This window comes from Rattus norvegicus, chromosome 4, assembly GCF_021556685.1.
Source record: "Rattus norvegicus strain SHRSP/BbbUtx chromosome 4, alternate assembly SHRSP_T2T, whole genome shotgun sequence".
In the NCBI taxonomy this organism is placed as follows: Eukaryota; Metazoa; Chordata; class Mammalia; order Rodentia; family Muridae; genus Rattus; species Rattus norvegicus.
This window is the reverse complement of record NC_141537.1, coordinates 85,282,408-85,305,375: the sequence shown is the minus strand read 5'-3', so window position 1 is coordinate 85,305,375 and position 22,968 is coordinate 85,282,408. Positions and strand designations below refer to the sequence as shown.

Sequence of the window (22,968 nt, the reverse complement as noted above, 5' to 3'; positions counted from 1 at the left end):
GCACAATTCTCCCTGAAACACATGGTCAGGTTTGTTACAATGCCCCCACCCTAGTACCAATTTCTGTCTTAGTTAATAGGGCAGAAGTCTGGAAACGGGAAATGAAGCAGAAACCATGGAGGAAACTTCTTGGCTTGCTCTGCCTGCTTTCTCACATCATCCTATTCCACCTTCCCAGGAGTGGCACCACCCACAGTGGGCAGGGCCCTTCCACATAAATTACCAGTCAAGAAGTCCCTAAAGTCTTGTCCAAACTGGTGGAGGCATTTTCTCAGTTGAGGTTCCCTCTTCTCAAATGACTCGAGCTTGTGTCAGGTTGACAAAAAAACAAAATAAAACTAACCAGGACAGCCACCTACCCATATTACCTCACTACACGGAGCTCCCTTTCCCCTCTCTAACTCATGCTCCACTTCTGAACACTGAACAGAAACAGCAAGTGACGAGAAGGACCAGGCCAACAGCCATGGCCTGGGAAAGGGCCCCTCTACTGCTGCTAAAAGCAAGTGTTCCTTAAATGTTTCCATTCTATGAGAGAGGTGACCCTAAGACTTAGGTTAGAGAGCAATAACAAGGGAATCCTCCCACCATCAAGGCAGTCCTCCTTCTCATGTCAAGGACAAACCAAATTTGGTCCCTGGTCCTTGCCTTAAAGCTACAGCAATGTGAGGCTGCAATGACTCCATATGGCCATGAGAGGGCAGTGCAGGGCAGAGCATCAGCAGAACCCAGGCGTTCTTAGGAGAGAGGCTTGTTTGCTCAACTTTTTGACATCCTGAAGTGTATTTTCCTGCCCACTCGGGCAAAAACAAACAACAAGAAAAGAAAAACCACCTTCAACAGGCAAGGTCTCTCTGAAATCAGGACCTACTCCCTGTCTGCATGGTCCCAGACTGCATCCACTGGGTCTGGAGATGGCAGGAGAGATAGCTGAGACATGAGTTGGGACAAGTCCAGTAGGGTTGGGAATACAGGATGGCTTGTGGGTGGAGCATCTGGAGGTGGGCAGCACCAAGCAGGAGGGTTTGGGCTCCTATCTCAGTGTCTGCACTGGTCATTGACACTTTCCAGTAGACACAGGCTCCTCTGAGGGTGCGTGTAGCATGTAGTATCTATGGTGCTGTGTTCCTCTTCCCCTTCTGCCTGCAGGCAAGAGAAGGAAAGAGGGAGCACGTAGGGATCACTAAGGACAATCCAGGCAGCCGACTCTGAGAGTCCAACTAACAGATGTGCTAACCGGGCGTCCTGGTAAGTTTTAGAAAATGCAGATGCCACTAAATTCTCCAGCTATGACCTTTGTAGAACAGACCAGCAAGAAATCTGCTTTCAGAGTCTTCTGGGGACAGCAGGAATGAGGAAGAGGGGAGAGTATCTCCTCTCCAGGTACCTGGTGATGCTGGACCTCTCCGGGTAAGGAACAACTGTCTGCTCTCAGTGTGCCTTAGTTTGATTACTATTATTGCAATAAGGCGCCAGGACCAAAAGCAACTTGGGGAGGAAAGGGTATGTTTCAGTTCACAGTTTATAGTCTACCATGAAGGGAAGTCAGTGCCAGAACTCAAAGCAGGGGCCAGAGACTGAAGCAGAAGCCATGGAGGAATGCAGCTTATTGCATTTTCTCCCCTGGTTCGCTTGGGCGCTTTCTTGTACCACTCAGGACCACCTGCCCAGGGATGGTACAGCCCATAGTGGGCTGAACCCTGCCATGTCAATCATTAGTCAAGAAAATGCTCTGTAGGCTTGCCCATAGGTCAGTCTGATGGAGACATTTTTTCATGGAGGGGGTCTTTTTCTCAGGTGACTGTAGCATTTGTCAAGTTGACAAACACTAAGGGCCACACAGGCACTGAGCTCTGACTCAGTGGAGAAGCACAGGCTCCCTGGGACTCAGCGTATCTGCTGCTGCAGAGTCTGAGCAAAGGGCAGTGGGAAAGATGCACTCAGAACCCTTCCCTAGGTGGCAGTAAAGGCTAGACCACCTGCCAGCAGCCTTCTCACAACTAGCCACTCCCTGACCAGAACCAGGATCAGGTTTCTGAGAGACACAGGGGCCCCAAGCTCAAGAATCATTCCTAGGCAGGGTGCAAGGAAGGACAGTACCAAATGAAACCTTCAGTAGCAAGGATACCTAGAGAGGCTGGGGAAGGTTGTGTCCTAAAGACATCCCCCTACTACCATGAGGTATTTATTCATCCAGAAGATGAGTCACTTCCCACCTGGGATGAAGATGAGGGCCCCTGCAGGCCAGTATTCAATAGGAACTGGTCCAAAGATCACTTCTGAGCCTCTCTGAGGTCTAAAGTCCAGTCACCCTGTGTTGGGAATGGGGCTGTAATGGTGTGGTAGTGGGCTGCCCCTGGAGAAAAGAAAGGACTCCACCTACTGCAAGAGCCTGGGAGAGTCCTATTGGCTGGTGGGGATTAAGGGCCACCAGCTAAGTGAGGTGTTGAAGGCTGGGAAGGGGGTAGGCAGCCCTGTCAGGGGTCTGTGGTCAAAGGCAGAAGAGGTGGGTAGGACTGCTGTTTACTGACCTGCTAGCTTCTGAGGCTGTCAGCGGAGACTGGGCACAATGCAGAGGGACTGGGGAATCAGGGTTGGATGAAGTGGAGATTGGCTGGCTGGGTAGGACTCTCACGCCTCTTAGAGGGTGGGTAGGGAAGAACCAGAAGCCCCGGAAGGTAAGGCACCCTTCTGCGGGGCACCCTAATGGGAAGAAGAGGTTCTCTGAGGCAGCAGAGGCCCAAGCCTGGGTAGGCAGATAACAGTGCAGTGGCCAGGACTGGTAGGGACCTCCTAGGGTGAACATTGTCTGGAAAACCTTATCATGATTCACACTGCCATAATCAACCCACTGAGACAGCCTCAGTCTCGGTGCTGCAAACAGAGCCAGCCCCTCCTGTTACTAATGGGAACTGTATTTTACCCACTGTCGTTAGACTGGGAACTGACTTCCCTGTGTGTTGGAAAGAAGGTTGTACCTTTTAGTTTGTAATAACTTTGGGATCAGAGAGGGATGTGAGTGGCCGATTCTGCTGTGTTCAGTTTCACCCCTAGAATTTAGTTGTTTATTTCAGAAGGCATGGCTTTGCTTCAAAACCACAGATCAGTCAAGCAGCAAGGGCAGAGAAACCACTTTCTAGAGGATGTTAGAGAGTCCAGTCATTTGGCTTCCAGGCAGCCAACGAACCCACACACAGATCCTTGGAAGGACAGGCAGGTGCGCAGGGAATCCAAAGTCTTGGGAGGAAGGGATTACAGACAGTGCTCACTGTTTTCAGCTGTGCCAGGAGCATGCATGAAAAGCAGAGTCCTTCACAGGCACGTAAAGGATTGGTCAGCAGCCAGGAAACGTGGGTTCTAGAATCTGACTTCAGCAACTGAGATGTCTAATGTGGATCTACATACCAGCTTTGGATGCATGGTAAGTTTCCTTTTCCTATTCCAGGCTCTAGGCTCAAGCAGCTCTTCTGAACTCAAGGGTGTGCCTAGACTCTCATTTTAAGGTTCTGGGTGGGAAAGGACAGCTGCAGTCATCTGGGTCATGAACCATGACCCAGCAATAATGCAAAAGTTGGGAAGGCCAGGGATCAATACGGTGGTAAGTTAGGCCTGGACACTTGTTGGTCTCGGTTTCCCAAGCTCTACCAAGGAAAGAAAACATGCAGGCAGGCTAGGAAATCTGGGCTTTGTCAGAAACAAACTGTAGAAAGGAGTAGGACATCATCCTTCAAGCTGTGCTGCTTCCTGGTGCTGTCATTTTGCGTCTTCTGGCTCCCTTTGGAGCAGGGTCTCTGCCTCCTTACTTGACTCTAACCTCTCTGTTTTCTTTCACTGTGTAGATTCTCTGTACATTTGACTGCAGTGTGTGAGGCATCACCACACAAGCCTATTATACACTGTGCAAAGTCCCCCTTCTTTGCCTTCCCTCTCATTAGTCCTCTTTGTTCTCCTAAACAGTTTCATTTCTACCTTCATACATAATTCAGCATTCTGGTATAAAATCTAGACACCTCATATGTTTCAGTTAAGTTTCTGTTGCTATGATAAACATTTTGACCAAAAGCAACTTGGTGAAGAAAAGCTTCCTTTGTCTTGCATGTCCTGATCACAGCCGGTTACTGAGGGAAGTGAGAACAGGGACAGAAGCAGAGGCTGGAGGAAAGCTGCCTCCAGACTCATATTCATCTACCTTTCTTATACAGCCTAGGTCAACCTGCCTAGGAAGATGCCGCCCATGGTGGGCTGCCCTCCGACCTCAGTCAGCAGTCAAGACAATGTTCAGGAGATACACTCACAGGCCAATATGATTGGAGGCTATTCCCCAAGTGAGGTTTCCTTTTCTAGGTAACTCTAATTTGTTTCAAGCTAACAAAAACTAACCAGCATAGCTTATGAGCAAAAAACATATGATGTTTTGTCTTTCTGAGAGTGGTATAATTTACTTACTATTATTATGTCCAGTTACACTATTTTCCTACAAACAATTATACCGCATTCTCTGTAGCCATTCCTCTCTTGGTGATAGCTTTCCTGTTTCAAGGGACAGGTATGCAAAAGAGAAGCCATCAAGGTCCCCCTATGGGCTCACCACAGGCACTTCAGGAAGCATAGGGCAGGGATTAGCTGCTTGGAAGGCTTGTGCATGGCCTCCATGAGTGTATAGATAGTTGCTGTGTGAGGTTGTGCTCCCAGAGCCAAACACAGGGTCTGACACATACTAGGTCTGCGGTAAATGATTGTAGAGTAATTAAGATAATCCCCATATTAGTCAGGGTTCTCTAAAGGAAAAGAACTGGCAGAATGATTATGTCTTAGTCGCTGTTCTATTATTTTAAAGAGACACCATGACCAAAGCAACACGTACAAAAGAAAGCATTTAATTAGGGGCTTTCTGAATTACAGTTTCAGAGAGTAGCCCACGACCATCACAGCAGGGAACACAACAGAACACACGGTATTGGAGCAATAGCTAAGGCAGCCAACAGAGAAAGAAACACTGGACCTTGCATGGGTTTTTGAAATCCCAAAGTCCACTCTCAGTGATACACTTCCTCCAACAAGGACACACTTCCTAATCCTTCTAAAACTTTAAAACAGTCCTATTTCCTGGTGACTAAGCACTGGCTGAATATATTTGCTTATGTGTTTTTTTTTCTCATTCAAACCACTATACTATATATAAGCATACACACACACACACACACACACACACACAGTGAAAATGAGGATTTATTTATTTATTTTATTCATTCATTTTGGCTTTTCAAGACAAGGTTTCTCTGTGTAGCCCTGGCTGTCCTAGAACTCTCTCTAGTAGACCAGGCTGGCCTCAAACTCAGAGACCCACCTGCTTCTGCCTCCCAAGTGCTGGGATTACAGGCAGGCACCACCATGCTCGACTGAGGATTTACCACAGTGGCTTGCAGGCTGTGGTCTGGCTCGTCCAATGATGGCTGTCTCCCAGTGGAAAGGCTAATAATTCAGTTGTTGTTCCTGTTCATGAGGCTAGATGTTTCAGCTAGTCTTCAGTCTCATTGGAATCCCAAATATGAAGGTTCTAATAAATACTAGTAAAAATAATCCCTTAACAGCAGGCTAGATAAACTTTCCAGTAACTGTGAGAGCAAGCAGGCAAAAAGCAAAAGCTTCCTTCTTCTCTCATATCCTTAATGTGGGCTCCCACCAGAAGTTGTGGCCCAGATTTAGGATAGTTCTTCCCACTTCAAATGATCCAATAAAGAAAACACCTCACAGGCATGCCCAGTTGCTTGGGTTTTAGTCGATCCCAGATGTAGTAAAATTGACAACCAAGATTATCAACCACACCCTCCATTTTGCAGATGCATAAACTGGAGCTCAGAGAACTTAAAGACCTTCTTTGGGTAAGCATGTGGTAGCCTGGGTTTTGATCCTGTTTGTGTCTGGCTGCCAAGGAAAATGGATAGATAGTGAAATTAGGTGCCCCATGTGCTTTGTGCCCAGGGCATAGAGGCCAACAAGGTGGATCCCAGGGCTTACACAATCTTCATCAACAGAAGGACAGACTGACAGGGACCCTGACTCTGTCTCATGGATATCGGCATGGATCCTCAAGTCTGCATCTCTAGTGATGAGCAGAGGAGAGCTCTCCTGGGGCTGGGGTGTATATAGCACAACAATCTTCTTCTGGGAAGTGTGTGGCCTGGCATAGGGCCCCCAGTGGGGCAGATGGCGTCATTCCTGGGCCTGTCAGAGCTCTGAAGTAGGAACCTTGTTTTGGAGAGCTGCAATTGCTGTTGCCACCAGTACCATGGTGGCAACCTTTCTGAACATTGTCCCGTTTTTGCAGCAAGAAGAACTTGCCACAAAATGGATCTGATGGCCCCAGGAATGAAGCTACCTGCCCCTTGGAGGGCTCTGTGTAAGGACACACACTTCCCAGAAGAAGTCTTTCCCATATACACCCCAGCCCCAGAGGATCTCTCCCCTGTTCACCACAAAAGATGCAGATTCCAAGGCCCCATGCTGCAGGCAGAGCCAGGGTCCCTGTCAGTCTGTCCTTCTGTTGATGAAGATTGTGCAGCCCCTGGGGTCCACCTTGCTGGCCTCTCTGTCCTGGGCACAGAGTTCATGAGCCATCTACTCATGACTACCCCTCCCCCCCCCTTGTGGGAGATTCTACAGCTTCAGGAACATTCAGCATATCACCTACCTGAGGCCCCTGCCCACTTAGCTGTTTCTCAGCCCAGAGTCCTCTGTTTTCTCCCGATGCTGCTCCCCACCAGCCTTCTTTCCTGTTTCTCTCCTGTCCAAACTGGAGTCCAGCCAGAGCTTCCTGCAAAACTCATGGTACAGCAATACCTGCTGCATGAAGGGTAAATGGTGAGTCACAGAACAATGTTATCTATAGAAGACCTATTGTGTGCAGGCACTGAATGCCAGGAACAAGCCAGGCAAACATCTATTTTAATAGAAACAAAAACCAAAGAAATAATTGGCAGGTCTTAAGTGGGATACAATAAGACAAAGGGTAGATTGGGGGTGGGAGGTGAGACAAGCTGTCGTTGTGGCTGCAGGCCCTGTGGGTTTGTCAGTTCCTGGAAGCAGAGCAGAGATGAGGTTTTGAGGATCTGCCCTTGAACAGACAAGGGAATGGGAGAAACGATCTTTATTCAGCCTGGTCTCAGGAGCTCTGGGCATTGGCTACGCACATATTCTGCCTTGAAACCTTCTGTCACACTGCACCAACTGGGACAGCCTGCTCCCCAATCTAGCAACAGTGTCACCTTAAAATGATTTTCTCTGAGAGAGGCAGCTCCTCTCTCCCCTTAATTGGATGAGAGCCAGGCCAGGCAAAGACTTTCTAAGTGAACCGGTTTATTGCACTGCTCACAAAACCCGAAGAAGCGGAAATAAAACAGGAGGAATAGGTGAAAATATCAGACAAAACAGGTGGTAAAAAGTCACTTGAGAACAGAGCACTAGCAAGGAAAGTAATAGTTTGTACCCACAAAGGAAACTGTCAAAATGGCCCCAGAGACCACCCTTCGAGGTGATTCCTATGGGAATGAGTGTTGCCACAGTGCCAAGGATACAGCTGAAGAAGTTCACTGGGGCAGGATCTCAGGTCACTGTGGACACTCAGTTTGATGGTGTTTGTATTTACACTCATAGAGAGTATTATCTGAGCTCTTGGATGTCCACTTCAGAAGAAAGGCCCAGGTACCAACAGTGTCATTTACATATGAATGCACAGTTGTCAATGTGGCTGTCAGCCAGCTATCAGACTGACTACCTGCCAGCCATTTGGCTCAGTAGGAGCTTTTGTTAGAAGTTCAAGATGGAGTTGGTGCTGTCAAAGCATGATGTCATTCATCATAATTAGAATACCAATTTACTCAGTGTCACAAGAACCACATCACAGCAAAGGACATATCTCAAGGCTTCTACAGCCTTCTCTTAGTCAACTGGTGGCCGTGGGCTGTCTAGACCTAGAACAGGAAGGAAGCGGACTCTTCCAGCAAAGCAGCTGTCCCTCCATGAAACAATGCATAAGAACAGAGGAGAGCAGTGTGAGGAGTGGGCAGTATGGCTGAAGAGTATCTCTGTGAAGTGACCTTTGAAGATGGAGAGAAAAAAAATAAGCTCAAGAAGTGTCAAGTGAAGTTATCTTTGGGAGGACGGCCATTGGCTAGTGCAAGAGCCCTGAGGTGAAATAGCACCTGGGAGATCAATGCCTGGGAGTAGAATGAAGGGGGTAGGGAATGGCAGCAGAGTAGGATGTGTTCATTCACAGCCCTGCGTGTCCCTGCAAGGCCCATCATCTTACTCTGGGGAAGTTAGGAGCCATTGAAGACACTTTGATGACATGGTCATGCTATCAAGTTGATGCAGGGGACTAGAAAGCTGTGCTCCCAGGGGTACTGCTCCCCAGTGGGCAGCTGACTATCAGGCCTTCCCCTCCCTATTTCCATCCAACCCAGGCCTGCAGGCAGAGGGGCCCATCAGCCCATCTGAGGCAAGAGAAGCAGGTGAAAAGGAGGAGGGGAAGAGCGGGAGAGAGCCACTTGGCTCAGCCTGGCCCTTGGGTAATTTACCAGGCACACGAGGGTAGGGGAACCTGGGTACTCACTGGAGAGGCAGAAGCTTCCTCAGGTCCCAGCCTGGCTCAAAGGGCTTTAGAAATAATACCCCCAAATAATTAAAAAGAGACTTGCTGTCCCACCTCCCGGCCTCTGGAGAGGGATATTCATCAGCAAATAAATTAAAACCAAATCTAACAATTTACATGGCTCAAGCTACAGAGGAGCTGCCAGAAAACTGTGAGTGCTGTGGTTATGCTAAAGCGGCCCAGCCCTGCCCTGGGCATCCTCCAGGCTCTGAGGCTTCCTGCTCACTCTTCTCAGAGCCATTAACTTATCCATGCAGCGGAGGCAAAAAAGATTAGCCATCTACTAGACCCCAGCCATCACCCACTGATACAGGCTGCCGGGAGAGCCTGCCTATTGAGACTCCTCTGTCTTTCAAGCTTTCCTGACCCGCTGATTTACCTCTCAGAGCCTCAGTTTACCAATTACGAAATTGGAAGGTAATTTTGGCAGATTTGCATCGCAGCAAAATGTACTGGCATTCGACGGGTTGAAATGACAGGGTTTCAATAGGAAAAAATGGCTATGCAAATTCAAGGTAGAGCTGCATTATACAACCTAAAAATATCCACAGATTCTAGCTGAGCTCTGCTTCCGGGCAACAGGGAAACTGTAATCGAAGACTCACATTTATTGTCCTTTAGTAATATTTTTCTTAGGAGCCCTTTTGAAATGATCCTTTCGGTAAGACCTGTGAGAGGCCTTGGATGGCATGTCCCCTCTTCTCCAGGCCTGCACATGAACAGGACACCACCACCACTACCTGATGTGTAAAAGGAGCCCAGGAGATATAATGGGGCCTCAAGGAGCATGAATGCAGAACCCTGGTCTCGCCTGCCTGCTTGCTGGCTAGTAGTGACAGATTAACCCACTGTGAAACCACAGGTCACACCTTGCCAACAACAATGTGTCCCATAGTGGTCCTGGCAGAGGTATGAAAATATGGAGTCAAAAGTAGTGTGTGTGTGTGTGTGTGTGTGTGTGTGTGTGTGTGTGGTGTGTAGTCCCAGGGCAAGGACACAGCCAACACAAATGCTCTAGTTTCTGGGACCTCCCAACCTAGTAGCCCAAACCATCTTTACCCTAGCTTTACAGTGACAGTGAGTGCCCAGGCAAACTGGGCCACTAGGATCCCCAGGTCAGCATGGGATAGACTAGTATTGGTTTAGGCCTACTAAGATAGGGTGCTACAGAGCTATTTATCCCCTTCTTATGTGCTTGCAGACATAGAACTTTCTAGACTCCCATACCTGATACTCCCATACTTTGATCAGATATAATAAAACTCAGCTTCCAGACTGGGAAAGACTATCAGAGCCTCATTAGCCAACAAGAGTAGGCTGTAGCGGTCACAGCTGCCAATCATGAAAGGCCATACTAAGTACCAAGGACTTCATTTTTGTTAACTCCCTGAGTTAGGCAAGATACCAGTTACCTTGATGGCATGGAAAGTAAAGAAACACTGGGGGGATTCAGAGATTTGCTGAAAGCTACAGAGCCAATGAGAGAGGGCCCTGTTCCCATCAGTAGTGAGGAGCTGGGCGTCTGCGTGTAGTATCTTGAGGCTCTGGAACAAACCAAACTGGATCACTTTACAGAATGGGCAGGCTACAGAGTCAAGGCATCTGCAGGGCCTTGGCTCCGGTCTCTTGTGACCCTTACTGCTGATGTAAGCCTTTTGGCTGAATCTAGGATCCAAATCAGTACAAAGCTTAGCAACCATGAAAAAGCAGGTAGTTTAATAAACCTGACACACGCATGGGGCTCCTCACCCTATGAGTGGACTCTAAAATGCGATGGCTGATACACACTTCTCAGGTGGACTAGAAAGGGGGCAGCAAACCTTTTTGGGAAGGAATGGCAGAAAGGATTGCTATCTGCTCTTGGATCATGAGTAACTTTCTGAGACATGGTGGGGACTGTAGAAGCCGATGGAGGGCAAGGTTCATGTCAGAGGCTGTCGTTGGGGATGGTGGCAGCCACACTTCTCAGGTTCTGGTAATGAAGGTTATTTCGGCATTAGCATATGAAGGTAATGCCCCTTGAAGAATCATACGGCACATGGGAAAGCCAAGCAAGTGGCCATTTCTGAAGATCAACATTTAAGTGATTTCAGCTGGCAATAATCACTTTCTGCCTATTTTAAGAAGGCACATGCCCACCTCCTACCAGCTGGCAGGGTCATTATCTCAGCCTCTTTGCCACCTCTACATGACTTTCCCTGCCCTCCCTACATGCCCCACCCCGGCCGTCTTATATTCTGTCTCTAACATGATCCACCCTAATAATGCAAGAATATCTCTGCCTTATAAAAAATCCCACTGACAAATAATGCCATCCTCTGAGGGCCCAGGGAAAGAGGGATGGGGTGTCTGATTTCCTCATATCTCACGGACATGTACCAGGAATTACCAACACTGTGTGATTCACAGCCAATGCCCAACACATACTTTTCTTTTTTTCAGGATTCAGATTGAACTTAGGGTATCTTCCATGCTAAGCAAATGTTTGGCCACTGAATACACCTCCAGCCAACAAGCACATCCTGGATAGATGGATGAGTAGATGAGTATGGAGTGGATCCAATACTAGACAGCAAACCCGAGTCCTCGTGTGTGAGCCTCCTCCATTTCCTAAAGCCCTTGCCCTCAAGAGTACATGGGCCTTGTAATAGTCTTTCTTTTGGGGAGGGGAGGTGTTCGAGACAGGATTTCTCTACATAGCCTTGGCCACCCTAGAGCTTGTTCTGAAGACTAGACTGGCCTTGAACTCACAGAGACCTGCTTGGAATTAAAGTGCTGGAATTAAAGGCCTGCACCACCACCATCACCTTGCTCGGCCTTATAATATTCTTGCTCAGTCCAGTGACAAGGAAGTACCAGACTGCTCCAAATGGTGGGACTCTCTCCAGAATAACCCCTGCAGCTGAACGAGAACATTGGTCATGGCAGAACAGAGAATGCCACGTGACAACAGCCCTGATTAAAATGGCATGACAACTAAATGACCACAGACAAGAGACAAACGGACAGAAAGTGCACTCTTGGGACAACTGCTGAATACAGGACACACAGATGAGTCAATGGTAATGTCGATGTTGTAGTTGCAGTTACTGGCTTCAGTCACTGCCGCAAACAGCCTTGCCAAGCCTGTTAGCACAGCTCTCTGCAGGCAGAGGCAGGAGCATAAGAGTTCAAGGACAACTTGGGCTACATAGCAACAGCTGTCTAAAAATTGCATACGCACGTACATACACACACACAAACACACATTTTAGAAACTATTTTAAGCACTAAAGTATCCAAGGTGTAAAATATATGACATATAAATGTATATGAGTGTGAGATACACAGAGAGAATGATTGATACTTTAAATATGGCAAAATGATAATGATTGATTAGCCTGAGTGAGAGCCAGCTTTTCTACTACTTGAAATTATTTTTAAATTATAGTAAATTTAAATAAGCTGCGTGTGAATATGTAACAAAATTCAAAACGTAGAAGAGAGGTTGGGATGTAGTTCAGTGGTAGAATACTTGCCTTGTGTGTTGTTCAGGGCCAGCACTACAGTAAAACAAGCATGAGCCTTAGACACTCCAAGGTAACCCTTGGTGCCTGGCTTTTGCATCTCCTTGGTATTCTCTTGTTCTTTCTTCTCCTTTTGTCCAAAGTCTTCCTCAGTCTATCACCCAGGAGAGCAGTAGGGAAGGGGCAGAGGGCAGTGTCAAGATTGAGTAGAACCCTGGGCTGGAGAGATGGCTCAGTGGTTAAGAGCACTGACTACTCTTCCACAGGTCCTGAGTTCAATTCCCAGCAACCACATGGTGGCTCACAACCATCTGTAATGAGATCCGATGCCCTCTTCTGGTGTGTCTGAAGACAGCTCCAGTGTACGTATATAAATAAAATAAATCTTTAAAAAAAAAATTGAGTAGAACCCAAAGAACATGGCAAACACCTCCTGCCCCAGAGCCAGCTTCCTTGGGCTTGTTTGGCCTGAGATGAGGGCCCAGGAATAAATTTTGCCCCTTTCAGGCATAGTTAAACAGCATTCACATGGGCCCGGGCTAGGCTCAACTTCCTCCAGGAGGGGAAAAAGTAGTGAATGTTGAGGAGACTCCTCACCAGGACTGAATTTTATGTATTGGCCTCAGTTCCCATCTAGGGTCACACAAACAAGGACCCTAAGCAAGAAAGAGGAGTATGTTCCCCACACAAAAGGCAGGACAAGAGTTCTTCATTGAACATAAATGGCTGTTGGGGATTGGTTCTAATGCTTTGTCTCAATTTGGCTCCCAAAATCACATGTGAATCTGCATGTCCAGATGCTGAGGATCTGTGTCCCCAATTGGTTTTTGATTAATCAATAAAGAGCCAATAGCCAATGGGTGAAAGAGGCAGGACTTTTAGGATTCCCAGGCAAAAACTGCAGAGGACAGAAGGAACAGAATCACCATGATGTAGAAGCAGAGAGATCAGGTTGAAGAGCTGCAGGAGAGAAATGATCCAATGGCGGTGCAAAGGGAAAGTGGCCCCATGGGAGGGCTGCCCAGAAGGAAACAGGGCAGCAAAGATAAAAGACAGATTTAGAAAACATAACTCAGGAATATCAGAGGGGAGTGTGTGCTAGCCTCAGGGAGGTTTAAAAGTGCCCAACCATTGAGCTAGTCAAGGCATAGCAAAATATAAAGGCTGCATGTACATGTCTTCTCATTCTAGAATCCAGGGCACTCTGGCGGGTGTCAAGAGGTGAGATCACCTGCCAGGAGCTCAGAGCAGATTAACAATTCACCACTACAGATGGCCACCTCCTTTCTAAGCTTCCAAGAGGCTGGAACCTTTCCCACTTACAAGCAGCAAGACAACTTATGAGCCAGGTACTTCAGAGGAGACTGGCAGCTACTAAGCTAAGAGACAGCACAGACACTGAGGCCCAGAGAAGTTGCAGGGCTGGACAGAGCAGAGCTTTGGAATCAGAGGCTGCTCTGGCTTCTGTTGCCATGGGAAAGAAATGGAAAGGAATGTCAGAATCAGCTGAATATTTTACTCCGCATAGCTGAGTGTGCAGGCCTCCATGAACGCTGAATGTGGGTGAATGGGTTGCTGAGAGACACGAGGGAAGGAATGAAGAGTGGGTGTCTTGGTAGGTGGATGGAAGGGCTGGAGAGATGGCTCAGCGGTTAAGAGAACTGACTGCTCTTCCAGAGGTCCTGAGTTCAAATCTCAGCAACCACATGGTGGCTCACAACCATCTGTAATGAGATCTGATGCCCTCTTCTGATATTTCTGGGAAAAAAAATGGATGGAAGGGTAAGTGGGTAGATGCATGGGAGATATTTAGGTACATGAATAGAGGGATGTGTGGGTAGTTGGGTGGGTGGATATATGAAAGACTAGTAGAAGGGTACAAGGAAGATGGGTGAATGGGTGGTTAGATAGTTAGGAGAAAAGTGGATGGGTAGGTGGATGACTAGGTAGTATGGATAAATGGATAGATGTATAGCACTCATCTCTGAGTGAAGCTAGGCCATGCAGTATACTGTCATATCTTTGACTAAATGAGAATACTGAGAATACTTATTCAGTAATTCAAGATAGCATAAGAGGAGGTCTAGAGTACAATCTTAGAATTCAGACTAGCTGAATTCCTATTCAAATTCTTGTTTTATGACTATTTGTCTTAGTTAGGGTTTTACTGCTGTGAGCAAACACCATGACCAAGTTAAATCTTAGAAAGGACATTTAATTGGGGCTGGCTTACAGGTTCAGAGGTTCAGCCCATTATCATCAAGGTGGGAACATGGCAGGCAGGCATGGTGCAGGCAGAGCTCAGAGTTCTGCATCCTCATCTGAAGGCTGCTAGTGGAAGACTGGCTTCTAAGCAGCTAGAATGAGAGTCTTAAAGCCCACACTCACAGTGACACAGCTACTCCAACAAGGCCACACCTGCTTATGGTGCCACTCCCTGGGCTAAGAATGTATAAACCATCACACTATTCATTATTTTTCTGTTGCTGTGGTAAAATATCATGGCCATAGGAAACCTTGTGAAGAAAGGGTTTATTTTGGCTTACTGTTCCAGAGAAACAGAGTCCAGCAAGGCAGGGAAGAACAGCATGGTGGCAGGAGCATGAAGGCAGTCTTCAGTCAGGAGGCAGAGAAATCACAGAAAAAAGCAGGGTGAGGCTATGAATTCTTAATACACACACACACACACACACACACACACACACACACACACACACACACACACCAGTGCCCAGTGATGTGCTTCTTCTAGAGGCTTTGTAAGCTCACTGAACAGCACTACCAACTGGGGACCAAGTATTAAACACCAGAGTCTATGGAGGAGATTTTCCATTCAAATTGCCACAATTACTCTATAGCTGTGTGACCTTGTAAAAGTTACTAAACCATCCTCATGAGAATAAGGTACCAACTCAAGAGGTGGCTATAGAATTGCAAGTGCTTAGTAACCAGAAAGATTGAAAGTTACTAGTAATAACTTCATCTCATGGTTGTTCCCTATACAGTTTTCTTTGTTAATAATAGTAATATAACAATGTTAACTTCCTCCTCTTAAGTTGCCACAACTCAATATAAAAGCCAGTGCTCTTATAGTGGCCCTTAAGGCCTCGTTTCTTTATTCCTCCATCTTCTGCCTTTTCTCCTCCTCCTCCTCTTCCTGTCTGTCTGTCTCTCTGTCTGTCTCTGTCTCTGTCTCTCTGTCTCTCTGTCTCTCTCTGCCTGAACGTGATATACATTGTTTTGACCCACGCCCTTGGACCCTTGGAGCCCACTCCCTGGCAGGCTTCTCCCCAGAGAATCTCATTTTCACACCTCATTTTACTTTATCACAAAGATTTGTTAATCTTTGCTTGAATGTCTCCTTCAAGAAAGAAAGGCCTTCTTCCCCTCTAAAATTCTGAAATTGCACCATCCAATATGTAATAGCTAGCTTTAATTGTCAAACTGATGCAATCTGTAATCACCTGAGAAAGTAGTCTTAATAAGATCTACATTGCATTTACATGAGGGCATGTCTGTGGGGTATGGTCTTGATTAAGTTAATTGATGTGAGAAGATCCAGCCCACTATAAGCAGCACTGTTCCCTGGGAAAGGGGTCCTGGACTGTGTTAGAATAGAGAAACTGATCTGAGCACAGACAAACAAGCAAGTGAGTGTGTATGAGCTCGTTCTGCGCTGCTCTTGACTATGGAAATGATGAGATTAGCTGCTTCAAGCTCCTTACACTGACTTCCCCATAATGATGGCATGGAATTATAAAATAAAGTAAACCCATTCTCTCCTGTTGCTTTTCGCCAGGACATTTCAGCACAACATCCTCAGACTCTAACCTCGCTTCCTTGGATCCTTTCACCCAGCAGCACCTGCCTTTAATGACTCATTGTGTACTCGACTGACTCGTCTTGCTTATTGCCTGCCTCCCACAGCAAAGCCTCGGTCTAGGACAGCAGTGAGTTTCACAGCTTCTGGTCTCTGTGCTATGACAGCATCTGAGCAGGGCAGACCTACCACAAAGAATCAGCGATGAATAAATGGTGCATTGGGTGATCTGCCAGACCATGCTTCCCTGGCTCCAAAATAAAGGCATCTAACTAAAGGTAAAACCTGTCCGCAGGCCTGCCCTCCAAGATGGTGTCATAGAAATATAGCCCTACAGAGTGAGGATGTTCTTAGGTATAACTGAGGGAAGAGGATACCCAAGGCTGTAGCTGACGTCACCCAAGGCCCTTTTAGAAGAGAAAAGGTCTGGGATCCCATGGAAAGACAGTCCAGGGTATACCCATCCCAGCCACTCAGCATAGCCCTGTCAAGTGTAACTGGGTGTATTAGAGCCACGGTGAGGCCGATGTTCCACATCGTGGGGCACAGAAGTAAGTGTTCCTGCCTGCTTGGTTCCATATCAGGTCTTACAACCCCCAGTTTCGCATCATGTGCTGCGACTCGAGCTCAGCTCCGAGACAGAAAGTCAGCGGGCATCACGGAGGCCCTTGACGGTAGCTGGAATCTTCCCAGGTGCACCCGCAGTCCACAGGTGAGATGACGCTGCTTCTCCCAGCACTGGGTAGAAGAAGCTGTTTGTCAGGACAAGGCATCTGCAGATCAGCACTGGACAGCAGCTGGGGCAGAAAGGCAGAGCCTGTCACTGCTCTAGGGAAGCCTAGAGAGAAAGTTGGCTCTGGAGTCTGATGAGCACCTCAGCTTGAGACTGGGCTCTCTTCCCCAGCTGTGCAGGGCTTTAGGCAAGACCTTCCACATCTCTGAGCCTCTTTTTCTTCTCTAGGAGAACAACTGGGTCCATCTGGGTCCGGGCCTGCATCCATCTGGGGTTGGAATTTAGATTCAGAAAAACTTGCAGTGGTTGAGAGTTTGAGAGTTAAGGTGTTTCTCTGGGGCAAACTCATTGAATTCTTGGAAAAGCAAATCAGCAAACCATGCCGCTGGGAGGCAGCGGAACCACTAAGACAGGTGGGGTTTATGGGAAGCATACTGGGTATTTGGAGTGTTCTGGGAACCATGTGTCTGTCTGTCTGTCTGTCTGTCTCTCTATCTTTCTCTATCTTTGTTTCTGTCCTTGTCTCTGTCTCTGCCCCCCTCAACATACTTCCCAGAATGCAGTTCAAGATTTTGCTCTCCCAAATGTTTCTGTTATCAAACAAGGAGAGAAGGAGGAAGACCAAGAGAGGCCCAGTGAGATGCAAACTGGGCAACTGATGGATCTTCCTATCCCAGACCTTTCCATGGCTGCATTTCCTGGCCTATGGTTCTCTAAGATACCCACATTCTTATAATACACTCTTCTTTTGCTCCATTGCTTGTGGAGGGATTTCCACTGTATGTAGACTACAGCTCCAGCCCCCATAGGCTTTTTTTGCAAAAGTGCCTCCCAACCGCTTCCCCCCAAAAATGGAATCTGCTTCCCCTCTACTGGTCCTGAGAGTGACATGAGGCATGGTGGGATTTCTGCTTGAACATCAGGAAGACCTAATACACTTCACTTTGTGTTCTAAGGGATCTAGCTGCTATGTAAGAAGGGTCACTGCCCTGAGACTTCCATGTTCTGAGAAAGCATGAGCTGAGTCAGGTGGAGAATTACTGGAGGCCTCAGCTGGCCCAGGCATCCCAGCCCATGCTCCAAACATGCGAAATAACACTCTTTCTCGAATGTCTCAGCCTGGAAGACAGCTCATAGAGTTGCCCATTGGCAGTTGAGCTGTCCCCACTGCAGGGTGCTGACACACTGACCAACAGGGAGCTGTTGTGTTTGTCACTATGTCCCGGATACCTTGTTAGGCAACAGTAAATAAGTGAAACAAACTGAATCCAAAAGGAGGGCCAATCCTCTCTACACACGGCCACTGAGTTGTAGGATAGTGAAGGAAATACCCAGGGTGCAAGGCCCAACCTTGTCTCTCTTACTGGGAACGCTGTATCATTCCATGCATTATAACTAACCCCCCCAACTGTACCCCATCTGTACCCACAAACTAGCTCAGCACTGGGACTTCGTGGAACAACCTGCACAGACACACACTACTCTTCTCCTCTTGTCAGTACCTTTACTAAGCAGTGAACATTCACCTCGAAACGGCTAATAACCATGAAAACACGCTCCACTTCCCCAGTAATCAGGGAAATGAAAATCATCAAGAGTCAGACCCACCTTCCTGCTCACCGGATTGGGAAGTGAAGGTGAATAACAATGGCCCTAGACAAGGGCGGGGTACACTGAGGTCTCAGAAGCCAGACAACAAGCAATTCGAAAGGAAGACTAGCAGTATCTATGAAAATAGAAAATGTGCGTGTCCATCAACGCTGCAATTCTACTTCTGAGTGCATGCTCTAAGGAAATATTTAGACATGGTACATACAGGAAAAGATGTGTGCAAAAGTATTCTCTGTGGAATCCCTATAGCACAGGAAGTTTTCGACGGATCTCCCAAGAGGAGCAATCAAGCCAGACTCAGTGGCTCAGGCCTTAATTCTGTTTCTTTGGAGGATGAACTAGGAGATCTCAAGTTTGAGATCAGCATCAACTACATAGAGTGTTCGGGATTAGCCTGGGCTAAGTAGGGAGAGCCTGTCTTAATGAATAAGTCACACAGAAATTCCTGAATAGCCAGTACCTCCCTGCCTGCTGTTCAAGACAGCTGATAGAATAGCCAGCACCTATGCTGTCCTAAGTCCAGAACATGGATGTGTACACAGATGACACACATAACAAGACCATGAAGTCTCTAAGGTGTGCTGCTAAGTGAAAGGGGCATCTTCAAAGTATGTTATCTGGGTAAACAGCTCCACAAAAGTGAAAATACAAAAGGGAAGATGAAAGTGCAAATGTTATGGTGGGAAAAAACAACCTCAGAGAGTGATAGAGTGTATTTCTTGGGCAGGGGAAGTGTTCTCTAGTAAGCCAGCGGGTGTTTGGACCAAGGGAAACATTTGTTTCTTTTATTTTGACTTCTTAGTAATAACAGTGTATGTGTGTGTTTCTTGTGTTGTTAAAAATACTTTTACAAAAGGCACTGTGGTCTTCTAAGTTGGTGGAGACAGATGAAGAGCGTGCTTACTAAGAGAACACAGGAACAATTTAGGAGTGAGCGGGTCTGTAGGGCGCCAGTCCTTAGAGGAGGCTGTGTGGAAGAGCCATCCTCCCTCCTAGGGCCTGTGGAACACGACTGCCTGAAGAGGAGAAGCCAGACAAGTACCAGCCGGGTGTCCAGCAGCTAGGGAGCTGCATCAAGAGCTTCTGGCCCTGACAGATCAGGTGACTTCAGAGAGCTTTCTGGCCTGGCTGGCCTCCCCAAGCTTTATTGGCTGGAATTGCTGAAATGTCCTATTTGTTGTGCCCAAGAGGCTGGATAGTCAAGGTATGGGGCATGAGAGATATAGGACTTGGGGAGTGTCTGTTATTATACGCGCTCATGCACTCATCCCTCCTGGTCACACAAAAAGACTTCCTATCCATCTGATGCATGGTGTGTATTCTGTCTTCAGAACTCATCGTATTCAGCCACTAACAACTTAAGCTCACTAAGGTTCTCAGCACCAGCTCTTCTTTGCAAGCCAAAGTCGTTCTGGCTAGAAGGCTCTAAAAAGCTCGTCTAGTTTAAGCCTTGCCCATTGTAGAGAAAGGAGTGGAGACATGACTTATTCTGGAGTCCAGCTAGGAGGCAAAGCCAGGCGTGAGATGTGGAAGATGCTGGTGCCCCTCCCCGCAACATCTTTATCTGCACCTTCTCTTCATCTTTGTGTTCCAAGTTCAACTGATAATGGAAAAATGGATGAGCAGTGAGTAGGGACAAACCTTTAGACTCTAGAGTTTAGAGGCTTTTGTGAGTCTCTCACAGAGAAAGAAAGGAGAAGCAGTCTTCTCAGGGATGAAAGGGGAAGAGTCTCTCTGATGATAGCTCAGTTGCCTGGAGAAGGGAGGGAGGATGCAGAGGGCAAAGAATTGAGGCAGTTGGGGGGTTGTGTGTATTGCTAGATGCTCACTGGATTGACCAGTAGTGACCAGCACTGACCAGCACTGACCAGCATTGACCAGCACTGACCAGCAATGGGTCAGGACACCAATGCTGGGAGAGGAAACAGGACTTATAAAACTTGTCTAGGACAAGAGTTCCTAAACTTGCACTCCTCAGATGACATTAGGGACATTTAAAGTATCACTTCGAGTTTCCGACTAGAGACTCTGAGGTGAGTCAGCATGTAGTCTCATTTTAGATCTACATCTAACTAGCCAAGAGGCAAATATTTCTCTTGGAAACCACTTTCCCACTCTGGGAAGAGGGCAGAAAGGCTCCCTCGTTCCCACAGAGTCGTCATTGCTTTTCTGAAGATCTGCAAATGCATGAGACCTTGGACTTGGGGCGCTAATGAGTAGGTCAGGGGACATAATGAGAACTCGAGGCCCCTCCCAGGTTAAGCAGGCACCAGTTGGAAGCCTAATTAGTATATAGACGGCTGCCATCTCTCGCTTACAGCACACCCTGGCACCTCTGAGCCAAGCTTGCTAACTTGGGATGGAAGTGATTTTCCCAGAAGCACCCAGGTCACAGCCTTGCAGAAAGAAATGAATCTACAGAAATGACCACAGCAGTGCGGCTGCCCAGTCAGACACACCTAAGCTGGCCTTCAATAGGTACTCACGGGCTAGCAAGAGGATTCCACAGGGAAAAGAGCTCACTGCCATGCCTGACAGTCTGAGTTCTCTCCCTAGGGCCCTCATGTTGGAAGGAAAGAAATGACTCCCAGAAGTTGTCTTCTGATTTCCACATGCACACGCTGGTACTCTGCCAAGTATCGCTAGGCTTCCATTACTTGTGTAAACACTAAGGAAATGCCTTTTGTAGCTCAGACCATCAGGAGCAGCCTCCCAGAGTGACCCCCTCTATCCGAGGCATTTCCCTTCACTTTCCCACTGACAGCCTGCCATTGCGGCAGCAGAGTTAGAGGCTATACCTGGGCCAGGCATCAATCTGACCCCGAATCACCCATGGGATCCCCGATGCCAACCGACAAAGTCCCTACCCAACGGTGGATGTCCCTGCTCCTTCTAAGGCTTCATAATGACAAAAGAAACACACATGTAATCAGACATCTTGGCTTGATGTTTGAGGGAAGCTCTTTCACAGCCTAGCTATTGGGACACCGGGCAGAAGCAGGAACTGCAGTTGCGGCCATCTCCACAGTCACACGGGGAACTAGCTACACCACAGCACATGTTGCTGAGAAAGGTCTGCGAGGTCAGGCACACTGATTTTGCGTTTTGTCTTGCAACAGGTTTATTTGGACATGATCACTGTTTTGCGACAGACAATATTACCCACTCCACTCTACACAGGGGAATTGTGACCCAGAGAACTGAAGTCGCTCACTTGAGATTGAACTTTTTAAAAAGCAACCAGGATGCTCACGGGCAATTTGGTTCCAATGAACTTCTATTTAGACCTACTATGTGCTTGCAACGAAAATCACCACATAGAATCAATATTTGGGACCATGGGTGATGGGTATTTATGCTACTTTCAAAGCCAATTTCCTCTTTTTCCTCAGAAGCCGTTGTGGGTGGGGGGAATGGCAACAGGACTATTTGAATCTCTTTTGTCAATATTCTTTTTACCTGCCAAAGAGAACATTCTGCGATCACACAAGAAGAAGCTGTTCTCGGCACAATACCTCCTATTATCGCTTGAATCAATGGCTCCAGGCTTGGGGCAAGAGCATTGTGTCTTTCTTAAGGAAAGAAAGAAAGAAAGATCCTTTGAGATTCCTAAGCATGCTGATTGGGTTTTTGGTCTATTGTGAGGTGTGGTTCCTCCTGCCCCATTACAAACCTGCACATTACCCGGCTGCCGTGGACTCAGTGAAAAGAGACAAAGCTATGAGGTTCTGATTTTCCACCCACAGTGTTTGGTAAAAGCAGTGTTGGGTGGGGGCGTGGGGTGGTGTTAGGTCAGCAGGAGTGCTGTACAGGGAGGGCTTATGCTCTGATTTGTAAGTAAGCCCTGGGAGGCAACATTGCTGCTTCTAAGGGCACCAAAGCATGCTATTTTAGAACACCGATTCCTGGCCCAGAACTTCTGGGGTTCAACTCCTAGGACCACTACACATGGGCTCTGCGACCTTAGGTCCATCACCCAATCTCTCTGTGCTTTCTTCCCTGGGTGGTATGAGAAATATAGAAATTCACTCAGCCCAGTTACCCTCCAGTGCCAAGGATGACTGGATCCAGGATCCCTGTGAATGCCAAATTCCATGGGATTCCAGGGGCCTCACGTAAAATGGCATAATATTTACATATAACCCGTGCACATCCTGCTGTATACTCCAGTTCATCCTCGGATTATTTATGAAGGGCACTGCATGTTCTATAAGTAGCTGACACGCTGTTCTCTGAGGGAATGATAACAAAAATAGAAGTCCGTGCACATTCAGGACAGATGCAGTTTTTGTCATTTTGTTTTTCTGGTGCTGAGGCTCCCTTTGTGAATATTACTGACCTAAGGCTGGTTGAGGCCATGGAGGTAGGACCCACAGACATGGGTGGCTTCATGGCTACAGGGACTGACACGATACCCAGCAAGAGCCAAGGGTTTGTGAACACCAGCCATTACTACTCCAACTTCAGATAACTCACAAAGCCGGATGTTCCAAATGCAGAAGTCAGGGAGCAGTGTGGGATTTCACTTCCCCACTGAATATACCAGTTTCTAAAAATGGTGTTGTGATGGCCTTTGGGGACACAAAGCAGCAAGATGACGTTCCCTTCTCTCCTCCCAATCACATTCATCCTAAGGATCCCCTGGGAT

General features: G+C 47.4%; 1 long non-coding RNA gene across 5 annotated transcripts; it reads left to right on the top strand.

The window, feature by feature from the left end:
• The first annotated feature begins 1,047 nt into the window (after positions 1 to 1,047).
• LOC102550746 (uncharacterized) lies at positions 1,048 to 22,640 on the top strand. Of its 5 annotated transcripts, none has more exons than XR_015686620.1 (6): positions 1,048 to 1,410; positions 3,279 to 3,421; positions 11,093 to 11,712; positions 15,956 to 16,106; positions 16,561 to 16,688; positions 21,440 to 22,640. It is a non-coding gene; the product is annotated as an uncharacterized LOC102550746 (long non-coding RNA). The 5 variants fall into 5 exon arrangements; XR_015686619.1 differs by having other exon boundaries at positions 1,048 to 1,248; positions 16,084 to 16,254; positions 21,440 to 21,935; XR_015686621.1 differs by lacking the exons at positions 11,093 to 11,712; positions 15,956 to 16,106 and having other exon boundaries at positions 1,048 to 1,248.
• The last annotated feature ends 328 nt before the right edge of the window (positions 22,641 to 22,968 follow it).